We start from the raw sequence: 24995 nt of genomic DNA, 5'->3' as shown, positions 1-24995 counted from the left end.
ATGTATATATGGGCATGTATGTATGTTTGCATGTTTTTATTTTTGCATATATGTTTGCATGTATGTTTATATATATGTGCATGTATGTAATTATGTTTGCATGTATTTATGTTTGCATGTATATTTGTGCATGCTTGTATATATGTATGTATGTATCTTTGCATGTTTGTTTGTTTGTATGTATGTATGTTTTCATGTGTGTGTATGCATGTATGTATGTATGATAGTTTGCATGTATGTATGTATATATCTGTGTATGTTTGCATGCATGTATATTTGCATGTATATATGTGCATGCTTGTATATATGTATGTATGTATGTATGTATGTATGTTTGTATATATGTATGTATGTATGTTTGCATGTATGTTTGTTTGTATATATGTCTGTATGGCCATGTATGATACTGTCTGCTGGCGCCCTGTATCTAAGTCAACTTCGCGGCAGGCTTCTATACATGGTATAACAGTCAGTATCACACATTAAACTGAATCTAGGCCTACGACATGTTTTATTTCATTTTTTATTTTTTTTACAGGTTTGGTGTTTGGACTACGTCGGTTTCAAGGACTACTTAGATGACGGTTTTTTTTCTACAATAAAATCGTTAATGAGGGTTGTGTTGGGGGTGCTTTATTTCAATAAAATATTTTATCTATATCTTTGTCATTTCTTTTCAAATTGTATTACTACCACTTTAGTAATGGCCGCTGTCTGAGTGACAAAATCCATTACTAAGGCGAGGCTTAGTGTTAGCCGGTGCAGAGGCTAACACTAACCACCATTATTACCCCGGTACCCACCACCACCAGGGGTGCCGGGAAGAGCCAGGTATGACCCAGTACCCGACCATCTGTTGTGATTGTTGGGCTCTGGGGCGGCCGCAGGCTGGTATTATGAGGCTGGGAAGGGCCAAAAACAGTGGACCTTCCCACCCTTGTAATGCTATGCTGCTGCTGCTGTGTTGTATCTGGCTGGTTATAAAAGTGGGGGCGACCCCACGTCATTTTTTTAAATTATTTATTTATTAATTTGTAATTTTTTTAAAAAAAAGACATGGGGTTCCACCCAATTTATCATAACCAGCCACATACAACACAGTGTTATTAGCATGGGAATGGACAAAACCAGTGGCCCTTCCCACCCATGTAATGCCAGACTGCTGCGGCCTTGTATATGGCTGGTTATTAAAAATGTGGGGGACCCGTCTATTGCTAAATTTGTTAAATTAAAAAAAAAAATACGACGTGGGGGTCCCCCCCATTTTTATAACCAGCCCGATACAACACAGCAGCAGCAGCCTAGCATTACAAGGGTGGGAAGGTCCACTGTTTTTCCCAGCCTCATAATACCAGCCTACGGCCGCCCCGGTACCCGACCATCACAACAGATGGTCGGGTACTGGATCGTACCAAGCTCTTCCCGGCACCCCTGGTGGTGGTGGGTACCGGGGTAATAATGGGTGGTTAGTGCTAGCCTCTGCACCGGCTAACACTAAGTGCCGCCTTAATAATGGACGCTGTCAATCAGCCAACTGCCATTATCTAGGCACTAATAAAGTTTAAAAAAAAACACAAAGACAATTATTTTTTATTGAAATAAGAAATCCCCAACAAAACCCTCGTTAACCATTTTATTAAAATTTGAAAAAACTTAGATCTACGCAGTAGTCCAAAGAATCGTAGACGTAGTCCAATCGGTACATCAAAATCTGCAACAACATAAAAAAACAGTTATCAATGTGAACAATAACAATACTTCTACTCACCTACACACATATATACACGCACACACACACAAACAAACAAACAAACAAACAACCATACACAAAAACACACATATATACACAAACACAACAAGATATACACACACACACACACACACACACACACACACACATAAACAGACAAGCACACACACATATACACGAACTCACACATATACAAACAAAAACACACATATCCAAACACACACATATACACAAACACACACATATACACAAACACACATATACACAAACACATATACACAGTTATACACAAACACAACAAGATATACATAAACACACACACACATAAAGAGACAAACACACACACATATACACACACATATACACAAACACATATACAAACAAAAACACACATACCCAAACACACACATATAAACAAACACACACATATACACAAACACAAACACACACATATACACAAACACACACATATACACAAACACACACATATTCATATACACAAACACATGTACACAAACAGACCCATATATACACAAACACACACATATACACACAAACACACACACCCATATATACACAAACACACACACATAAACACACAAACACACACCCATATACACACATATACACAAACACACATATACAAAAACACACACACACAAACATCTACACACACACACACACACACAGTTCACAGCAGCACAGAGTATTTCAGGAGATGAGCGTGCGGATCTTGTTCGGGGTGGTGACTTGCCAATCATGTGAAGGTGTTATTGAGGACAGGAGTGGAAGAGAGGTAACAGACTGAGCTACGTAATGGTAAGAGCAGAGTTCACAGCAGTACAGAGTATTTCAGGAGAAGAGCGTGCAGATTTTGTGCTGCTGTGAACTCTGCTCTTACCATTACGTAGCTCAGTTGTCCCTCTCCTCCACTCCTGTCCTCAATAACACCTTCACATGATTGGCAAGTCACCACCCCGCACAAGATCCGCACGCTCATCTCCTTAAATACTCTGTGCTGCTGTGAACTCTGCTCTTACCATTACGTGGTGACTTGCCAATCATGTGAAGGTGTTATTGAGGACAGGAGTGGAGGAGAGGTAACAGACTGAGAGCTACGTAATGGTAAGAGCAGAGTTCACAGCAATACTGAATCTGCACGCTCATCTCCTGAAATACTCTGTGCTGCCTTAAACTCTATGGACAGGTAAGGATCCTGTTTCTTTTAAATGCTGCACTGTAGTGCAGCCTTATATAGTGGATTGAGCGGGTTCCCCAGCAGCATTTAAAAGAAACAGGATCCTGACCTGTCCACAGAGTTTAAGGCAGCACAGAGTATTTCAGGATATGAGCACGGCCGGCCACGGGAAGCCGATCGTTTTTCCTAGCCGTGCTCCCATTATAAAATATATTACCGTAATGACGGGTGGCTACATGTGTGCACCCGTCATTACGGCAGCGTTGCTAGGCGACGTCAGTAAATAGTCACTGTCCAGGGTGCTGAAAGCGTTAACTGATCGTCAGTAACTGTTTCAGCACCCTGGACAGTGACTACCGATCACAATATAGAGTAACCTGTAAAAAAAAAAGACGTTCATACTTACCGAGAACTTTCTGCTTCCTCTAGTCCGGTCTCCTGGCCGTTGCCTTGGTGACGCGTCCCTCTCGACATCCGGCCCGACCTTCCTGGATGACGATATGTCTACTTTATGTTTGCATTGTTTTTTGAACGTCCTTTTATTTTTCTAGGATGTTACAAGTCTTAGAAGTTTAGCAGCAATTTCTCCTATTTCTAAGAAAATTTAAAAAGCCTTATTTTAGGGACCGGTTCCACTCTGAACTGGTTTTGAGGGCCTTATATACTATAAACCCCCTATAAATCACCCCATTTTAAAAACGGAATCCTCAAAGTATTTAAAACAGCATTTGGAAAGTTTCTTAACCCTTTAGGCGTTTCACAGGAATTAAAGCAAATTAAAGGTGAAATTTACAAATGTCATTTTTTTTGCAGGTTTTAATCCATTATTTACTGTAACACAGAAGGATTTACCAAAGAAACGCTACTCAATGTTTTTTGTCCAGATTCTGCAGTTTTTAGAAATATCCAACCTGTGGCCCTAGCGTGCTACTGGACAGAAACACAGGCATCAGAAGCAAAGGCAGCACCTAGTGGATATTGGGGCTTTATTTTATTTTTTTCAACATTAATTTTTTATTGAGTGAAAAATAAGGTATCACATACAGTGGCAAAAACAACTTGAAAAACAGGTTGTTCCCTGCTGACATTTGAACAAAATCAACAGTATATAGTGCACGGTTGGAGCATAAAAACTTTGCATAAGGTCGTAATCACTTTAACAAAGGTTAGAAATATTGTCCCATTCACTGTCGCAAGGCGTTTTGAGAGCCAAACAGATGTGCACCTTGAGGTGGAAGACTGTAAATCAGTATTTTTGGCATAAAACAAACTTAATGCCCCAAGAAATAAACATAACAAAACAAAGAAACTAAACAAACTCAGCTCAGTTTACAAGGTCATAGAGGTTACATCATACCAGGAGCATCAGGTATAAAGAGAATCTACATAGTATTTAGAGGACGTCCATTTATCCCATTGGAGACATTGAGAAGTTTGTGAACTTTGTAGAAAAATCGTTCTTTCCATAATGCATGTATAATTGACCGATTGTATCACCTCAGTTAGCGTCGGAGTGGAGGTGTTCTTCCAATATCTAGCTATGAGGATTCTAGCAGAGCATAGCACGTGAAAAATTATTGACCTATCATGAAAATGAAAATCAACTAACCCTACATTAAGCAGAGCTAAGGCAGGAGTACAAACTAGAGGGTATTGTAATATATTTGATAACAGTTTAGCAATCTTGACCCAAAAGATTTGAATAGCCGGACAATACCAAAAAAGGTGTGTCAGTGTCCCCACTCCTGATTTACATCTCCAGCATATATTAGACGAGGTTGGATATATCAGTGAAAGACGATAAGGTGTCAGATACCATCTGTAAAGCATTTTTCTGGTAGCTTCTAGGTGATGTACAGAATTGGATAATTGAGAGGCCAAAGAAAAGGTGGCCTCCCAATCCACACTATCCTGAGGTATGGCTAAGTCCCCCTCCCACCTCTTGACACAATGTAGAATTGGCTGTAGCTGAACATCTAAAATTGCTGAATAAGCCTTGGAGACGCCCTTTGTGATTTTTAAGAATTGAAAAAAATAGTCTTCGTAAAGTACTTTAGGGGGGAGGGGTTTCCTGCCGATAGGTTGCAGAAAATGCCGAATCCTAAGATATTTATAAAATTCTGTAGGTGGTAAGGAAAACCTAGTGACCAGTTCTGTAAATGTAGAAAGAACACCTCCACTCCATATGTCCCCAACTCTTTCAATTCCCAGAGTCTCCCACAGTGATAATTTTAGATTAGGAAGTAAATGTGAAAGGGTCCGCATTGACATGTCTGATATTCTTAGAGGAAAAAGAGCCTTCTGACCCACCATTAATTTCCACGTACAAATAGCAGCCTTAATGGTTAACAGAGATGAAGTAGGGAAAGACACATTAAGTGTTGCAGCCCATAGATAGGTAAAAAGGGAGTCAAAATGTCCACATGACTCTTCTATCAAGACCCACGACTTTATAGGGACGGGGTTAAGCCATTGTCGAACTTGATCCAGGATACAAGAATGGTAATATGCTGCCATATGTGGAAATCCCAAACCTCCTTTAGCTACAGGAAGACACAGGGTTTGAATAGCCACCCTCGCTTTTTGTTTCTTCCAGACATATTTAACCAAAATCTTCTGTAGTTTATGTAAATATGAAGCAGGGACCCATATAGGCAGATTTCTAAATAAATACAGGATTTTAGGAAGAATCAACATTTTAATGGCTGCAATACGTCCTCCCCACGAAATTTCAAATTTTAGTTGGTCATTGAGCTCTTTTTCCAGCTGCGAAAGTAAGGGGATATAATTAATAGCATACAGTTGTGACACAGGGTATACCAGCTGAACCCCTAAATATGTAAGCCCTTGAGAAGTCCACTCAAAAGAATATAAATTTTGCAAAGCATGAACATCATGCTCTAATAATCCCATATTCATAATTTTGGACTTGCTCTCATTCAATTTATAATATGAATCAGCGCTAAATGTATTCAGAATTGACATAATGTAAGGAAGAGAGGTACACAGGTTTGACAAGACCATAAGTACGTCATCTGCGAAAAGACCAATTTTGTGCTCCGTCTGCCCAATAATAACCCCTTTAATATCTGAAGTTACTCTGATGACCTCTGCCAAATGTTCCATCACCAACGTAAAAATTAACGGGAAGAGTGGGCATCCTTGACGTGTGCCATTGGATATAGAGAAGGACGATGATTGATAACCTGAGACTAGGACAGTGGCAGAAGGTTGGGTATACAAAGCCATAATAATATCCCGCGCTTTCCCCACAATTCCAAACTTGCCCAGCACTGCATCTAAGTACCCCGAATGGACTCGGTCAAACGCCTTCTCCGCATCTAAAGATAAGAGCAGAGCAATGAAGACATCTGATTGCGCCCCACCCAATCTATAAGGTTTATAAATTTTCTCGTACCATCTACAGATGATCTCTGTTTAACAAAGCCAACCTGGTCTTGGTGAATTAGATCAGGTAATATTGAGGCCAGTCGCAAGGCCAAAATTTTGGAGTATAGTTTCAAATCAGTATTGAGTAGACTAATATGTCTGAAATTCTGCGGTCTGTCCGCAGGCTTGCCCGGTTTGGGCAGAGTTCTAATGGTCGCTTGAAGCATTTCTGGGGGTATTTGACCGGTGGAATGTATATGCGTAAACAAGTGGAGGAGTTGGGGGGCTAAAATGGTCTTGAATTTTTTTAAATAATCATTTGTAAGGCCATTAGGGCCGGGGGATTTCTGTGGTTTCAAAGTTGCTATGGCATATAGAATTTCTAGCAACTGAAAGGGCTGGGACAACACGTTTAGCTGGGAGGGCGCAATTTTTGGGAGAGAGATGGAATCTAAAAAATCCCTAATGGCCGTGGGGGTAGGTTGCGGAACCGCTGGGTCTTGATTTAAATTGTATAAAGAGGAGTAGTATTGTGCAATGGAATTAGCGATTTCTTGGGGATTAAATATAACCTCGTTTCGCTGGTTGTGAAGAAAGGGTATTCTGGCCTTAAAGGCCTTGTCTTTCATTTGTTGTGCTAGTAAGGCCCCCGCCCGATTACTGTGTCTGTAGTATTTTACTTTTAGTCTTCGTAGAGCCTTATCGTACTTATATAAGTCAAGCTGGTGTAGTTGTGCATGGAGATGACTAATTAGCCTAGACCGGTTAGTACATGGCATGCCTTTGTTTAATTGTGTAAGGCGGGTAAGTTCTTCTATTATGCGGAGACGCTTTGCTTCTCTATTCTTCCTGTCTTTAGCTGCTAAACTAAGAAAGTGACCCCTCATGAAAGCCTTATGAGCACACCATACCATTGTAGGAGCCACATCCGGAGTAGTATTAAATTTAAAGAACTCTTCCATAGTGGAACTATGTGAGTCTTGGTATGTAGGGGAGTTCAGAATAAAGTGGTTAATTCTCCAAGGGAAGGAAGGAGGCTTATTAAAATGCTCACATACCAGCATTGAAATGGGCGCATGATCCGACCATGTGATCAAACCTATGTGGGACGAGGAATTTTTTTCAAACAACAACTTATCCACAAAAAACATGTCAATACGTGAATATGTCCCATGTGGGTGCGAGAAGAACGTAAAGTATTTTTCATTCAAATGTTGCATACGCCAAACATCTAGCAACCCCTCTTTAGACATGACCTGAAATAAATCTGAAGGAGAATGCAGAGCTCCCAGTGCTGAAGAGTCTAGAGACGGCCACATAATCTTGTTGTAGTCCCCTACTAGTATAAGATGCCCTTTTTGACATTTTTGGATCTGCTTAAGTAATTTGTTAAGAAAACGGATCTGGTGTGTGTTTGGCCCATACATATTAACAATTGTGTATTGTACATTGTTCAAATGACAGACAAGGATAATATATCTGCCTTCTTTATCAACCTGAATGAAATCTTGTACAAATGCGACTGACTGATGTATTGCTATAGAAACGCCCCTTTTTTTGGAGATGGCCGGAGCAGAGTATACATGCGGGTAATTTTTATGCTTAAGCCTACTAATATCTGCCAGGTTTAAATGTGTCTCTTGCAGACAAAACACAGAAGCCTGCAGCCTTTTGGCCTCGGCCCATAGCATCGACCTCTTATATGGACTATTTAATCCTTTAGTATTTAAAGAGGAAAATCTAAGTACCATTAAAAATTATAAAAGAACATTTGTCGTATGCAACTTTCCACATTTTTTCCAAGGCAACATAGATTCGTAACATTATATGTAGATTACGTATGACCTGACTTGCGAGCTGAGCAAATAAAACAACCCAAACAAATAAGCAAACACAAAATACAAACCAAACCAAGTATTGCAATTTAGTTCGCACATGTCGGTCCGACATTGCAATCCTAGAAGGGAGGGAAATCTGTAGTACCATAGTACAGACATGGCCCCACCCTAGGCTATATAAATGAGATAACCTAGAAGACCTTACTAGGAGAAAAGCATAAGATATGTACGCCAGAATGCTACCCTCAGGAAATATGGCATGATATCACATTTATACTCCATAATTTGAAGTGAAATCTGCATCGCATAATTAAGACACAGATAAACGACGGTGATGCTGTACTTCCCGCAATTCTGCCTCCACGCGAAGAGAGCTTATAGGTGCCGGTCCAGCACGCACTTGTAGTGAAGTACCAGGATTAGTACTTCTCGCAGCACTCAAGTTCCAACTTTCAACCAGAGCTGCCGCCTTGGTCGGAGATTCCACTACATGCTTTGCATCTCTGAATGAAATAATAAGCTTAACAGGGAACCCCCATTTATACGGAATCTGACAGTCCCGAAGAACCGTTGTAGTAACCGCAAATTCTCTCCTGCGTAATAAAGTAGCTGCAGATAAATCCGCAAATAGTTGAACGTCTCGGAACCTGTCAGGAAGGGAGTTTGAAGACCGTGCTGCAAGGAGAAGTTTATCCTTAACCCCTTCCCGCTCCTTGACGTACTATTACGTCATGGCAGCTCTATCGTTCGCGCTCCATGCCGTAATAGTACGTCTTGCAGTTAGAACAGCGGTGCGCGCGCCCGGCGCGTTCATGCGCTGTGATAGCTGCTGTTTCTGACAGCAGGCTATCACGGCATAATGGGACGGGACCATTTACTATGGTCCCGCCTCGCCGATCGCCGCTATTGGCTAGTCAGTGAGTAACTAGCCAATAGCAGCGATCGGTCTCATTCAGCACAGCAGTGCTCGAGCCCGGCGTTCCTGAGCTGTGATAGCTGCTGTTTCTGACAGCATGCTATCACAGCATAATGGGCCGGGACCATTTACTATGGTCCCGCCTCGCCGATCGCCGCTATTGGCTAGTCAGTGAGTAACTAGCCAATAGCAGCGATCATTCTCGTCACTTCCTCTCTCTGACCTCACATCCTGCTGCAACCGCCCTGAACGCCCTGTTGGAGTTAGCGAGGCGTTGAGATCGGTTGTGAGCAGAGAGTCAGAGAGAAAAGAAGTGAAAAAAAGTGAAAAAAAGTTTCTAAAACAACGTTTTTTTTGCTTCCCACCACCCCATCCACTACCCACTCCTGTTCCCTTCCTCTTTGAGTTCTACCCACGTTTTTTGGTCAGTGATCTCCTATCACTGACCACTTTTCAGTCTTCAGGACCACATTTCTTGGTCCCTGGGGATTTTTTTTTCATTTTTTTCTATATAAAACATAAAACAAAAAAAAAAATATAAAAAGAAAAAAAAGAAACAAAAAAAAATAGTTAGTTTAGCCAATTTTGAAAATTTAACTGGTTAGTTTAGTATTAGCCCCTTCCCGCTCCTTGACGTACTATTACGTCATGGCAGCTCTATCGTTCGCGCTCCATGCCGTAATAGTACGTCTTGCAGTTAGAACAGCGGTGCGCGCGCCCGGCGCGTTCATGCGCTGTGATAGCTGCTGTTTCTGACAGCAGGCTATCACGGCATAATGGGACGGGACCATTTACTATGGTCCCGCCTCGCCGATCGCCGCTATTGGCTAGTCAGTGAGTAACTAGCCAATAGCAGCGATCGGTCTCATTCAGCACAGCAGTGCTCGAGCCCGGCGTTCCTGAGCTGTGATAGCTGCTGTTTCTGACAGCATGCTATCACAGCATAATGGGCCGGGACCATTTACTATGGTCCCGCCTCGCCGATCGCCGCTATTGGCTAGTCAGTGAGTAACTAGCCAATAGCAGCGATCGGTCTCATTCAGCACAGCAGTGCTCGAGCCCGGCGTTCCTGAGCTGTGATAGCTGCTGTTTCTGACAGCATGCTATCACAGCATAATGGGCCGGGACCATTTACTATGGTCCCGCCTCGCCGATCGCCGCTATTGGCTAGTCAGTGAGTAACTAGCCAATAGCAGCGATCATTCTCGTCACTTCCTCTCTCTGACCTCACATCCTGCTGCAACCGCCCTGAACGCCCTGTTGGAGTTAGCGAGGCGTTGAGATCGGTTGTGAGCAGAGAGTCAGAGAGAAAAGAAGTGAAAAAAAGTGAAAAAAAGTTTCTAAAACAACGTTTTTTTTGCTTCCCACCACCCCATCCACTACCCACTCCTGTTCCCTTCCTCTTTGAGTTCTACCCACGTTTTTTGGTCAGTGATCTCCTATCACTGACCACTTTTCAGTCTTCAGGACCACATTTCTTGGTCCCTGGGGATTTTTTTTTCATTTTTTTCTATATAAAACATAAAACAAAAAAAAAAATATAAAAAGAAAAAAAAGAAACAAAAAAAAATAGTTAGTTTAGCCAATTTTGAAAATTTAACTGGTTAGTTTAGTATTAGGGTTAGTTAGTGTCAGGGAACCGTCAAAAAGCGTAGTTAGGTATAGTGTCAGGGAATTTAGCGTCAGGAATCGGTCACCGTAGATAGGCTTAGCGTTAGGGATCCATCACCGTAGTTAGGTTTAGCGTCAGGGAAGCTCGGAATAATTAGATAGGTTTAGTGTCAGGCACCCGTCACCGTAGTTAGGTTTAGTGTCAGGGAAGCTTGACATAATCTAGATAGGTTTAGTGTCAGGGAATCGTCGCCGTAGTTAGGTTTAGCGTTAGGGAAGTCCACATAAAATTTAGTTAGGTTTAGTGTTAGGAACCCTCGCCCTAGTTAGCTTTAGTGTCAGGGAAGTCCACTTGCTCTCTAAAAACAAAACACACATTTGTGCTAGTTGTGCTATCCTATTGCTCCCAGTTAGGGATTTATTTTTTTGCAGTATATAAATTTTGTCTTCGCACAACAAGCATGTCCCAACGGACATTTACTGCTGAAGAGGCGTATGCATTTCTGGCCTCCGACACAGACTCGTCGGATGGCGATACAGTATTTTATTTGTCTACCTCCTCATCCAGCGATGAAGAGGAGGGACCCCCTAGGAGACGCCCCAGGACCACCACCATAGTAGAAATCCCTGAGAGAAGTGACCCCACAACAAGTGATACCCCTGAGCGAAGTGACCCCATTTGGACACCCACACCAGACCATTATGAACCCCAAATCCCTGAGTACACGGGCAGCCCAGGCATCAAATTTAACACGGCAGGGTTCAGTGAGATGGACTTTTTCAAGTTCTTCTTCACTGATAACTTTATAGAGCTAATGGTCACCCAGACTAATTTATATGCCCAACAGTATATCACCAAGAACCCCAACTCATTTTATGCCCAATCCCAGAGGTGGACTCCTGTAAACGCAGCAGAGTTGGGCAAGTTCTGGGGACTGCTCTTGAACATGGGGCTTCTAAAAAAGCCATCCATTAGGACCTACTGGAGCACGGACATCCTATACCACACCCCGATGTACCGTATGGCCATGTCCAGGATGCGTTATGAGGCAATACTTCGCTTCCTACATTATGCCGATAATGAGCAGTGCCCACCCCGAGATGACCCCAGTTTTGACCGTTTATATAAACTGAGACCCCTATTAGACCATTTCAGTGCCCGGTTTGCCCAAGCATACACCCCCGAGAAGTGTATTTCCATTGATGAGTCCCTGGTACATTTTAAAGGGAGGCTTCAATTCCGCCAATACCTGCCAAGTAAGAGGGCAAGGTATGGCGTGAAGTTGTATAAGCTGTGCGAGAGTGCATCAGGGTATACATATAAATTCAGGATATATGAAGGGAAGGACAGCAGTATTCAGCCCCCAGAATGCCCCCCCTTACTGGGAATTAACGCAAAAATTGTGTGGGATTTGGTGCACCCACTGCTGGACCAGGGTTACCACCTCTACCTGGATAATTTTTATACCAGCGTCCCGCTCTTCAAGTGCCTCGCTTCCAGAAGGACTGCGGCATGCGGCACTGCTAGAAAAAATCTTAGAGGCCTCCCTAAAACACTGCTTGGGCAAACACTCAGAAGGGGTGAGAGCAGGGCACATTCTAGTAGCAACATATTGTGTGTCAAGTACAAGGACAAGAGAGATGTCCTTGTATTGACAACAATACATGGCCACACCAGTACCCATGTACCTGTACGAGGTACCAGTACAGAGACCCCCAAACCAGATTGCATCCTGGACTACAATAGGTACATGGGAGGGGTGGACTTGTCAGATCAAGTCCTGAAGCCCTACAGCGCTACGCGGAAATCGAGGGTGTGGTATAAGAAGCTGGCCGTGCACATCATACAGATGGCATTGTACAATGCGTACGTGCTACGTCGATGTGCAGGCCAGAGGGGAACTTTCCTGGAATTTCAAGAGGTGGTTATAAAGAACCTAATTTTTGGCGACCAGGAAGGAGGGGCACCCAGTACTTCTGGAAGCGAGGCCACACGCATCGTACCAGGGCAACACTTTCCAGGAGAAGTTCCCCAAACTGGCAAGAAGGGAAAAAGTCAAAAGAGGTGCAAAGTGTGCTATAAGAGGGGGATAAGGAAGGACACAACATACCAATGCGACACGTGTCCCGAAAAACCAGGGCTCTGTATGAAAGATTGTTTTAAAATTTACCATACATCCATTGATTTTTAATTTACCCTGATGCACTCCGCACAGCTTATCCCCCTCATCTTTCCCTTCTGAGCCCTGTCGTGTGCCCAGGCAGCTAATAACAGCCACATGTAGGGTATTGCCGTACCCGGGAGAACCCACATTACAATTTATGGGGTGTATGTCTCCAGTGGCACATGCTGGGCACAATATATCAGACACTGAAATGGCATATATGCATAGGAAATTGCAAATCTCACTTTGCACCATCTGCTGCGCATTACCTTTTACACAATAACTGTGGGGTCAAAATGCTCACTACACCACTAGATGAATGTCTTAAGGGGTGTAGTTTTTAAAATGGGGTCACTTCTCGGGGGTTTCAACTGTACTGGTACCTCAGGGGTTCTGCCTACATGACTTAGCACCAGAAAAGCTCCAGTAGGCTAAATGGTGGTCCTTCCCTTCTGAGCCCTGTCGTGTGCCCAGGCAGCTAATAACAGCCACATGTAGGGTATTGCCGTACCCGGGAGAACCCACATTACAATTTATGGGGTGTATGTCTCCAGTGGCACATGCTGGGCACAATATATCAGACACTGAAATGGCATATATGCATAGGAAATTGCAAATCTCACTTTGCACCATCTGCTGCGCATTACCTTTTACACAATAACTGTGGGGTCAAAATGCTCACTACACCACTAGATGAATGTCTTAAGGGGTGTAGTTTTTAAAATGGGGTCACTTCTCGGGGGTTTCAACTGTACTGGTACCTCAGGGGTTCTGCCTACATGACTTAGCACCAGAAAAGCTCCAGTAGGCTAAATGGTGGTCCTTCCCTTCTGAGCCCTGTCGTGTGCCCAGGCAGCTAATAACAGCCACATGTAGGGTATTGCCGTACCCGGGAGAACCCACATTACAATTTATGGGGTGTATGTCTCCAGTGGCACATGCTGGGCACAATATATCAGACACTGAAATGGCATATATGCATAGGAAATTGCAAATCTCACTTTGCACCATCTGCTGCGCATTACCTTTTACACAATAACTGTGGGGTCAAAATGCTCACTACACCACTAGATGAATGTCTTAAGGGGTGTAGTTTTTAAAATGGGGTCACTTCTCGGGGGTTTCAACTGTACTGGTACCTCAGGGGTTCTGCCTACATGACTTAGCACCAGAAAAGCTCCAGTAGGCTAAATGGTGGTCCTTCCCTTCTGAGCCCTGTCGTGTGCCCAGGCAGCTAATAACAGCCACATGTAGGGTATTGCCGTACCCGGGAGAACCCACATTACAATTTATGGGGTGTATGTCTCCAGTGGCACATGCTGGGCACAATATATCAGACACTGAAATGGCATATATGCATAGGAAATTGCAAATCTCACTTTGCACCATCTGCTGCGCATTACCTTTTACACAATAACTGTGGGGTCAAAATGCTCACTACACCACTAGATGAATGTCTTAAGGGGTGTAGTTTTTAAAATGGGGTCACTTCTCGGGGGTTTCAACTGTACTGGTACCTCAGGGGTTCTGCCTACATGACTTAGCACCAGAAAAGCTCCAGTAGGCTAAATGGTGGTCCTTCCCTTCTGAGCCCTGTCGTGTGCCCAGGCAGCTAATAACAGCCACATGTAGGGTATTGCCGTACCCGGGAGAACCCACATTACAATTTATGGGGTGTATGTCTCCAGTGGCACATGCTGGGCACAATATATCAGACACTGAAATGGCATATATGCATAGGAAATTGCAAATCTCACTTTGCACCATCTGCTGCGCATTACCTTTTACACAATAACTGTGGGGTCAAAATGCTCACTACACCACTAGATGAATGTCTTAAGGGGTGTAGTTTTTAAAATGGGGTCACTTCTCGGGGGTTTCAACTGTACTGGTACCTCAGGGGTTCTGCCTACATGACTTAGCACCAGAAAAGCTCCAGTAGGCTAAATGGTGGTCCTTCCCTTCTGAGCCCTGTCGTGTGCCCAGGCAGCTAATAACAGCCACATGTAGGGTATTGCCGTACCCGGGAGAACCCACATTACAATTTATGGGGTGTATGTCTCCAGTGGCACATGCTGGGCACAATATATCAGACACTGAAATGGCATATATGCATAGGAAATTGCAAATCTCACTTTGCACCATCTGCTGCGCATTACCTTTTACACAATAACTGTGGGGTCAAAATGCTCACTACACCACTAGATGAATGTCTTAAGGGGTGTAGTTTTTAAAATGGGGTCACTTCTCGGGGGTTTCAACTGTACTGGTACCTCAGGGGTTCTGCCTACATGACTTAGCACCAGAAAAGCTCCAGTAGGCTAAATGGTGGTCCTTCCCTTCTGAGCCCTGTCGTGTGCCCAGGCAGCTAATAACAGCCACATGTAGGGTATTGCCGTACCCGGGAGAACCCACATTACAATTTATGGGGTGTATGTCTCCAGTGGCACATGCTGGGCACAATATATCAGACACTGAAATGGCATATATGCATAGGAAATTGCAAATCTCACTTTGCACCATCTGCTGCGCATTACCTTTTACACAATAACTGTGGGGTCAAAATGCTCACTACACCACTAGATGAATGTCTTAAGGGGTGTAGTTTTTAAAATGGGGTCACTTCTCGGGGGTTTCAACTGTACTGGTACCTCAGGGGTTCTGCCTACATGACTTAGCACCAGAAAAGCTCCAGTAGGCTAAATGGTGGTCCTTCCCTTCTGAGCCCTGTCGTGTGCCCAGGCAGCTAATAACAGCCACATGTAGGGTATTGCCGTACCCGGGAGAACCCACATTACAATTTATGGGGTGTATGTCTCCAGTGGCACATGCTGGGCACAATATATCAGACACTGAAATGGCATATATGCATAGGAAATTGCAAATCTCACTTTGCACCATCTGCTGCGCATTACCTTTTACACAATAACTGTGGGGTCAAAATGCTCACTACACCACTAGATGAATGTCTTAAGGGGTGTAGTTTTTAAAATGGGGTCACTTCTCGGGGGTTTCAACTGTACTGGTACCTCAGGGGTTCTGCCTACATGACTTAGCACCAGAAAAGCTCCAGTAGGCTAAATGGTGGTCCTTCCCTTCTGAGCCCTGTCGTGTGCCCAGGCAGCTAATAACAGCCACATGTAGGGTATTGCCGTACCCGGGAGAACCCACATTACAATTTATGGGGTGTATGTCTCCAGTGGCACATGCTGGGCACAATATATCAGACACTGAAATGGCATATATGCATAGGAAATTGCAAATCTCACTTTGCACCATCTGCTGCGCATTACCTTTTACACAATAACTGTGGGGTCAAAATGCTCACTACACCACTAGATGAATGTCTTAAGGGGTGTAGTTTTTAAAATGGGGTCACTTCTCGGGGGTTTCAACTGTACTGGTACCTCAGGGGTTCTGCCTACATGACTTAGCACCAGAAAAGCTCCAGTAGGCTAAATGGTGGTCCTTCCCTTCTGAGCCCTGTCGTGTGCCCAGGCAGCTAATAACAGCCACATGTAGGGTATTGCCGTACCCGGGAGAACCCACATTACAATTTATGGGGTGTATGTCTCCAGTGGCACATGCTGGGCACAATATATCAGACACTGAAATGGCATATATGCATAGGAAATTGCAAATCTCACTTTGCACCATCTGCTGCGCATTACCTTTTACACAATAACTGTGGGGTCAAAATGCTCACTACACCACTAGATGAATGTCTTAAGGGGTGTAGTTTTTAAAATGGGGTCACTTCTCGGGGGTTTCAACTGTACTGGTACCTCAGGGGTTCTGCCTACATGACTTAGCACCAGAAAAGCTCCAGTAGGCTAAATGGTGGTCCTTCCCTTCTGAGCCCTGTCGTGTGCCCAGGCAGCTAATAACAGCCACATGTAGGGTATTGCCGTACCCGGGAGAACCCACATTACAATTTATGGGGTGTATGTCTCCAGTGGCACATGCTGGGCACAATATATCAGACACTGAAATGGCATATATGCATAGGAAATTGCAAATCTCACTTTGCACCATCTGCTGCGCATTACCTTTTACACAATAACTGTGGGGTCAAAATGCTCACTACACCACTAGATGAATGTCTTAAGGGGTGTAGTTTTTAAAATGGGGTCACTTCTCGGGGGTTTCAACTGTACTGGTACCTCAGGGGTTCTGCCTACATGACTTAGCACCAGAAAAGCTCCAGTAGGCTAAATGGTGGTCCTTCCCTTCTGAGCCCTGTCGTGTGCCCAGGCAGCTAATAACAGCCACATGTAGGGTATTGCCGTACCCGGGAGAACCCACATTACAATTTATGGGGTGTATGTCTCCAGTGGCACATGCTGGGCACAATATATCAGACACTGAAATGGCATATATGCATAGGAAATTGCAAATCTCACTTTGCACCATCTGCTGCGCATTACCTTTTACACAATAACTGTGGGGTCAAAATGCTCACTACACCACTAGATGAATGTCTTAAGGGGTGTAGTTTTTAAAATGGGGTCACTTCTCGGGGGTTTCAACTGTACTGGTACCTCAGGGGTTCTGCCTACATGACTTAGCACCAGAAAAGCTCCAGTAGGCTAAATGGTGGTCCTTCCCTTCTGAGCCCTGTCGTGTGCCCAGGCAGCTAATAACAGCCACATGTAGGGTATTGCCGTACCCGGGAGAACCCACATTACAATTTATGGGGTGTATGTCTCCAGTGGCACATGCTGGGCACAATATATCAGACACTGAAATGGCATATATGCATAGGAAATTGCAAATCTCACTTTGCACCATCTGCTGCGCATTACCTTTTACACAATAACTGTGGGGTCAAAATGCTCACTACACCACTAGATGAATGTCTTAAGGGGTGTAGTTTTTAAAATGGGGTCACTTCTCGGGGGTTTCAACTGTACTGGTACCTCAGGGGTTCTGCCTACATGACTTAGCACCAGAAAAGCTCCAGTAGGCTAAATGGTGGTCCTTCCCTTCTGAGCCCTGTCGTGTGCCCAGGCAGCTAATAACAGCCACATGTAGGGTATTGCCGTACCCGGGAGAACCCACATTACAATTTATGGGGTGTATGTCTCCAGTGGCACATGCTGGGCACAATATATCAGACACTGAAATGGCATATATGCATAGGAAATTGCAAATCTCACTTTGCACCATCTGCTGCGCATTACCTTTTACACAATAACTGTGGGGTCAAAATGCTCACTACACCACTAGATGAATGTCTTAAGGGGTGTAGTTTTTAAAATGGGGTCACTTCTCGGGGGTTTTAACTGTACTGGTACCTCAGGGGCTTCTGCATACATGACTTAGCACAAGAAAAGCTCCAGTAGGCCAAATGGTGGTCCTTTCCTTCTGAGTCCTGCCATGGGCCCAAACATCAGTTTATCACCACAAATGGGGTATTGCCGCACTCAGGACAAATTGGGCAACAAAATGGGGTGTTTTATTCCTTGTGAAAATAAGAAATTTTGAACAAAAATTACATCTTAATGGAAAAAAATATCATTTTTTTAATTCACAGCCCAATTCAAATAGGTGCTGTGAAAAAACGGTGTGGTCAAAATGATAACAACAACCATAAATGAATTCCTTGAGGGGTCTAGTTTCCAAAATGGGGTCACTTCTGGTGGGTTTCCATTGCTTTCATACCTCAACACCTCTTCAAACCTGGCATGCTGCCTAAAATATATTCTAATAAAAAAGAGGCCTCAAAATGCACTAGGTGCTCCTTTGTTTCTGAGGCTTGTGTTTTATTCCACGAGCGCACTAGAGCCACATGTGGGACATTTCTAAAAACTGCAGAATCTGGACAATACATATTTAGTAGTATTTCTCTGGTAAAATCTTCTGTGTTACAGAAAAAAATGGAATAATATTGAAATTCAGCAAGAAAAATGAAATTTGCAAATTTCACCTCCACATTGCTTTAATTCCTGTGAAATGCCTGAAGGGTTAAAAAACTTTCTAAATGCTGTTTTGAATACTTTGAGGGGTCTAGTTTTTAAAATGGGGTGTTTTATGGGGGTTTCTAATACATAGGCCCCTCAAAGCCACTTCAGAACTCAAGAGGTACCTTAAAAAAAAGGCTTTTGAAATTTTCTTAAAAATATGAGAAATTGCTGTTTATGTTCTAAGCCTTGTAACGTCCAAGAAAAATAAAAGAATGTTAAAAAAACGATGCCAATCTAAAGTAGACATATGGGAAATGTGAACTAGTAACTATTTTGGGTGGTATAACCGTCTGTTTTACAAGCAGATGCATTTAAATTCTGAAAAATGCAATTTTTTCAAAATTTTCTCTAAATTTTGCAATTTTTCACCAATAAACACTGAATATATCGACCAAATTTTACCACGAACATGAAGCCCAAAGTGTCACGAGAAAACAATCTCAGAATCGCTTGGATAGGTTTAAGCATTCCGACGTTATTACCACATAAAGTGAAATATGTCAGATTTGAAAAATGGGCTCTGAGCCTTAAGGCCCAAACTAGGCTGCGTCCTTAAGGGGTTAAAGTGATAATAATGGATCCGGGCAATGACATCTCTCGGTGTTGAAGTAGGCAGAGAACGTGGTTTAGGGATACAATGTGCCCTGTCAATCAACAGGTCTAATTGAGGCGTATCAGGCAGAAGAGCCACAAAAAGATCCGTCAAGTATTCCCCCAATCGAGCATTTGTGATATCTTCAGGGATGCCTCTAAAACGAACATTATTGCGGCGCGACCTGTCTTCCATATCTGCCACTTTGTGCGTCAGCGTCTCCACTTGTTCTTCTAATCCCGTATTAGTATCCACCAGAGCATTATGAGCAGTTGAGAATTCCGCCATCTTTGTTTCAATATGGGACGTCCTGTCCCCTAAAGCTGTAAAATCTCTCTGCAGGTCATGAAATGCGTTCTGAATTGACATTTGTATAGAAGCATTTAGATCATGCAATAAATATTTGAGTGCAGCTTCAGTGACCGGTTTGTCAGGTCCCTCATTATGCATTAACATAGGCGCTGTATTCAATATGTGCTCTGCAGGAGAGCTTATACTACTCACAGATGGAGAAGATGGAGGCCTGGAGGAGAACAGTCCAGCCGGAGAGGAAGGTTGCCGCAGTGAAGTATCGGCGGCCCGAGATAGACCAGGTGACGAGGCAACGAGGATCGCTCCTCTAGCTGCCCCTGATGTCCTCCTATTTGCTGCCTAGTCTCCCTGACTTTCCACTGCAGGCGTGCCGGCGCCATCTTGGATTCTTGCCGCCGGAAAGAACTCCGTGAGTTTTGCCGCCACCGGCTTTTTCTTTATTCTGCCCATAACAGATAGGTGCAGACAGCGTTCCGGTGTCCTTATATGACACTTTAGGTCTAATTCAGGTACTTGTAAGAGCCGTTTTGAGCCGGTAGTAGCCTAGGAGCAGCGGAGCTAAGGCAAAACGCGTCCTACTCCATGCGCTCTCGGTCACGCCCCCCCATTGGGGCTTTATTTTTATTAGAATATATTTTAGGCACCATGTCGGGTTTGAAGAGGTCTTGTGGGCCAAAACAAAGAAAACACCCCAAAAAATACACCCTTTGGCAAACTACACCCCTCAAGGAATTTATCAAGGGGTATAGTGAGCATTTTGACGCCACAAATATTTTGCTAAAGTTAGTGTAATTAGGCTGTGAAAATGAAAATCTACGTTCTTTTTAATAAAATGTCACTTTAGCTCAGATTTTTCCATTTTCACAATAGATAAAGGAGAAAAAGAACCACAACATTTGTAAAGCAAACTCTTCAGAGTACGGCATAATACCCCATATGTGGTAATAAACTGCTGTTTGGACCAACAGCAGGGCTCAGAAAGGAAGGAGCACCATTCGGCTTTTGGAGCTCAAATTTTGCTTGACTGTTTTTCAGGTGCCATGTTTCATTTGCAAAGCCCATGAGAAGCCAAAACAGTGGAAACCACCCAAAAGTGACCCCATTTGGGAAAAGTGACCCCATTTGGGAAATTACACCCCTCAAGGAATCTATCTAGGGGTATAGTGAGTATTTACCCCACACGTCTTTTGCAGAATTTATTGGAATTAGGCCGTGAAAATGACATTTTAGGCCGTGAAAATGACATTTTGTTCCACTAAATTGTAGAATGTCTTCATTTTCACAAGGGATACTGGAGAAAAAGCAACCCAACATTTGTAAAGCAATTTCTCCCGATTACGACAATACACAAAATGTGGTCATAAACTGCTGTTTGGACTCACGGCAGGGCTCAGAACGGTAGGAGCACTATTTGGCATGCAGATTTTGCTGTATTGGTTTTTGGCCACCATGTCGCATATGCAAAACCCATGAAGTACCAGAGTACAGTGGAAGCCCCAAGAAGTGACCCCATTTTGGAAACTGCACCCCTCAATGCATTTATCATTTGCCTGGACAAGACAGGGCTCAGAAGTGAAGAGCAACTTTCGCATTTGAGGTCTAGTTTGGTGATTTTCACAGCATTGGCCTACAATTGCAGGGCCCTGAAGTCAAATAGTAAAACAAACACCCAAGTAGTGACCCCCATAATGAAAACTACACCCGTTAGGGAACTTTAAGGGATGTAATGAGGATTTTGACCCCACAGGTGATTCTACATTAAAAATTAGTGCCCACCGGATGGTGCAAAGTGAAAATTGCAATTTTCCACTGATATGCCAATTTAGTGCACAATATGTTGGGCCCAGTTTGTGCCACTGAAGACAAATATCTCATGAACTGTTAAGCCAGTTCTCCCAGGTATGGCAATGCCATATATGTGGACGTAAACTGCTGTTTGGGCACGCTGTAGGGTTCAAAAGAGAGAGAGCGACAGTTGGCTTTCGGAGTGCAGATTTTGCTTGGCAGTTGTTCTGTTTGGGGTTTTACTGGTATTTCAGTTTATAATGTGGGGGCATATGTAATCTGTGCAGGGTACATCAGGACATAATAAGAGGGTATAATAATGGGGTAAATAAATAATTCATAGATGTGTGGCCAGTGTCGTACTGATAAATGGTGCCCAATCTTATTCGCTTTTGGAACACTCTGCACATTTTGCATCGCCATATTCTGGGAGCCAGAACTTTTTTATTTTTCTCCACCGGAGCGGTGTGAGGGCTTATTTCTTGCGGGACAATCTGTAGTTTTCATTGGTACCATTTTGGGGTACACACAATTTTTGATCACTTTTTATTCCATTTTTTTGACAAGCAAGGTGACCAAAAACCAGCAATACTGAAATGTTTTTTTGTTTTTCTTTTACAGTGTTCAGCGTGCACTATAAATGAAATTTTGCTTTATTCTACGGGTCGATATGATTATTGCGATACCATACGTGTATAGTTTTTTTATGTTTTGCAGCGTTTGCACAAAAAAAAATCCCTTTTTTGAAAAATAATTAATTTTTTTGTGTCACCAAATTCTGAGAGCCATAACTTCTTTATTTTTGCGTTGACGAGGCTGTGTAAGGACTTGTTTTTTGCGGGACGGGTTGTAGTTTTTATTGGTACTATTTTGGAGTACATGCGACTTTTTGATCACTTCTTATTCTATACTTTAGAAGGGATGGTGACCAAAAAAATAGCGATTCTGGCATTGTTTTTTTGGGGATTCTTTGCGGTGTTCACCGTGCGGGAAAAATAACACTATAGTTTTATAGTTTGGGTTGTTACGAACGTGGTGATACCAAATATGTGTACATTTTTAACGGTTTCATTTTTTTTCCTATAATAAAAGACTTATTATAGCAAAAAAGGCAGTTTTTGCACTTTAGTTTTTGAACTTTTTTATAACTCTTTTTTGTCCCACTAGGGCACTTGAAGACCTGCACCTCTCATCTTTATTCTAATACATTGCACTACCCACTATTCACTGACAGCAAGCATATTAGGCTCCGCCTCCGGGCGGGGCCTAATAGGCGTCCGTACCTGGCAGATCAGGAAGCCACTGTTGGCCTCCGGTTCCCATAGCAACGATCTGCATCTGTGCGACCATATCACAGCGATGCCGATCTCCTGGAAACCACTAAGATGCCGCGATCCCTTTTGATCGCGGCATCTAAGTTATTGATGGCAAGGAGTGGAGCTAGCTATATTCCCTGCCATTACAGCAGGATATCATACAGCTGACACCCTTCGGCTGATGGCGCAGGCTCAGCTTCTGAGCCCGCCGCCATCTGTCATCTGCGGCCGGAAACTTTTAAGTCCCGCCTCCGGGTGCGGCCTAACATGCCGCCGTACTTGGCAGACAGGGGGCCATTGTTAGGCCTGCTGTTGCCAACAGCCGATCGGCTAGCGTGGCTACCCGGCATTTTTAGCCCGGTAACCATGCTGCAATACTGTGATTGGTCAGTCACTACAATCACCACGATCGCTGGCGGCCCCCGCAACGCGATTGTTCCCCCAACGAGTCACAGTGACTATCGGCTGTCTGTGACAGATGATGTAACTGTTCTGTCACCATGTCTTTTGGCAGAGTTACATGATGGGGATTATTTTTTTTTCCTGTCGTGTAACTCTGCTACCTGTCAATGGAAATATCATCCGCCAGAGGGAAAATTGTTTCCCCATGGCGGAGTACCACAAAGAAACACTTGGGAATCAGACATGATGTGGAAAGATTTTTCCCTGTGGTGGATGACTTTTCAGTTGACAGGTATCAGAGTTACATGAAAGGGAATTATTTTTCATTGACGTCTAGTTTCTATTGCGGCGCAGGGGGGAAAATTGAAGACTGCTTTAGGTGAGTGTAAGTTTTTTTATTTTTCATTTTGCAATATTTGTATTTTTTTGCAGGAACTGCTGGACCGTTTGGACTACGTCATAGATTCGTTGGACTACTTCGATGATCTACATTTTTTTTAAATAGAATGGTCATAGAGGTTTGAGTGGGGCAGTTGTTATTTCAATAAAAAAATATTTTCTTATGTCTCTGTGTTTTTTTTAATACTTTATTAGCGGCTTAGTAATCGCTGCTGGCTAATTGACAAAGTCCACTACTAAGGCAAGGCTTAGTGTTAGCCAGTAAAAAGGCTAGCACTAACTCCCCATTATTAGCACAGACCCACCACCACCAGAGGTGCCAGGAAGAGCCTGTAGTGATGATCTGGCAGTGGGCCGGCCACAGGCTGGCATTATGATGCTGGAAAGGGACAAAAACAGTGGGCCTTCTGACCCTGCTAATTCTAGGCTGCTGCTGCTATGTTGTATCTGGCTGGTTATGATAAATGGGGGGGGGGGGATGCAATGTTGTTTTCTTGATTTATTGTTTTTGTTTAGTTTTTTAAAACGACGTGGGGTCCCCAATTTTTCATAACCAGACAGATACAACATAACAGCAGCAGGCTAGCATTACAAAGGTGAGAAGGGCCATGGTATCGGACTTCTGGACATTTGTAAATATTATGAAGCCATTCAACTAAACAGAATAGTTGATTGGATCAGGTATCCACACACACAAATATGCATTTCTGTAGAACTAGACTCTTTATCCTCCCAATTACGTTCCTATATTATTGGGAACCAAACAAACAAAGGTCCTGAAGGGATTTCCAATATTCTAATCTCAGCCACGTGTAAATTCTGGCATCCTTTTGATGGGAAAAAAATGTTTGATCCCTTTCCCTTCCTCACTTTTACAAATCAGAGATGCATGTAACCCAAGGGATAAAATACACTGGTCCACAATCCCTTCCTCTCTAAAACAATGCCAGATAATCCTTGTGGAAGTATTGACCCAAGGATGCTACCATACCTTAGAGGAGTGGTGTGTGAAGGATTATTTTTTCAGGAGGAGTTGTAGTTTTTATTGGCACCATTTAAAGTACCATATAATGGGCGAATTGGGAAAAAACTGCGGTCCCTCCATGGTTTTTTGGGTTTCCTTTTTACTGTATGTATATATTTACCTTATCTTAAGGTAAAAGTAGATTTAACATCTAATTTTACCTTAAAATAAGGTAAATATATACAGCCCCAGAACCAGGCTCAGCCCCCTTAGGATGCAGATACAATTGGGTGAGAGGTCCCGCTTCACCCCGGTTCTCTAAAGTGGCTGTAATTTTAACAGCCGATAGGGGAGAATCAAGGCGAACAGGGCCCCTTTTCAGCCTCGAGCC

This window comes from Rhinoderma darwinii, chromosome 3 (genome assembly GCF_050947455.1).
Source record: "Rhinoderma darwinii isolate aRhiDar2 chromosome 3, aRhiDar2.hap1, whole genome shotgun sequence".
Classification (NCBI taxonomy): domain Eukaryota; kingdom Metazoa; phylum Chordata; class Amphibia; order Anura; family Rhinodermatidae; genus Rhinoderma; species Rhinoderma darwinii.
Note: the sequence above shows the minus strand (reverse complement) of the source record.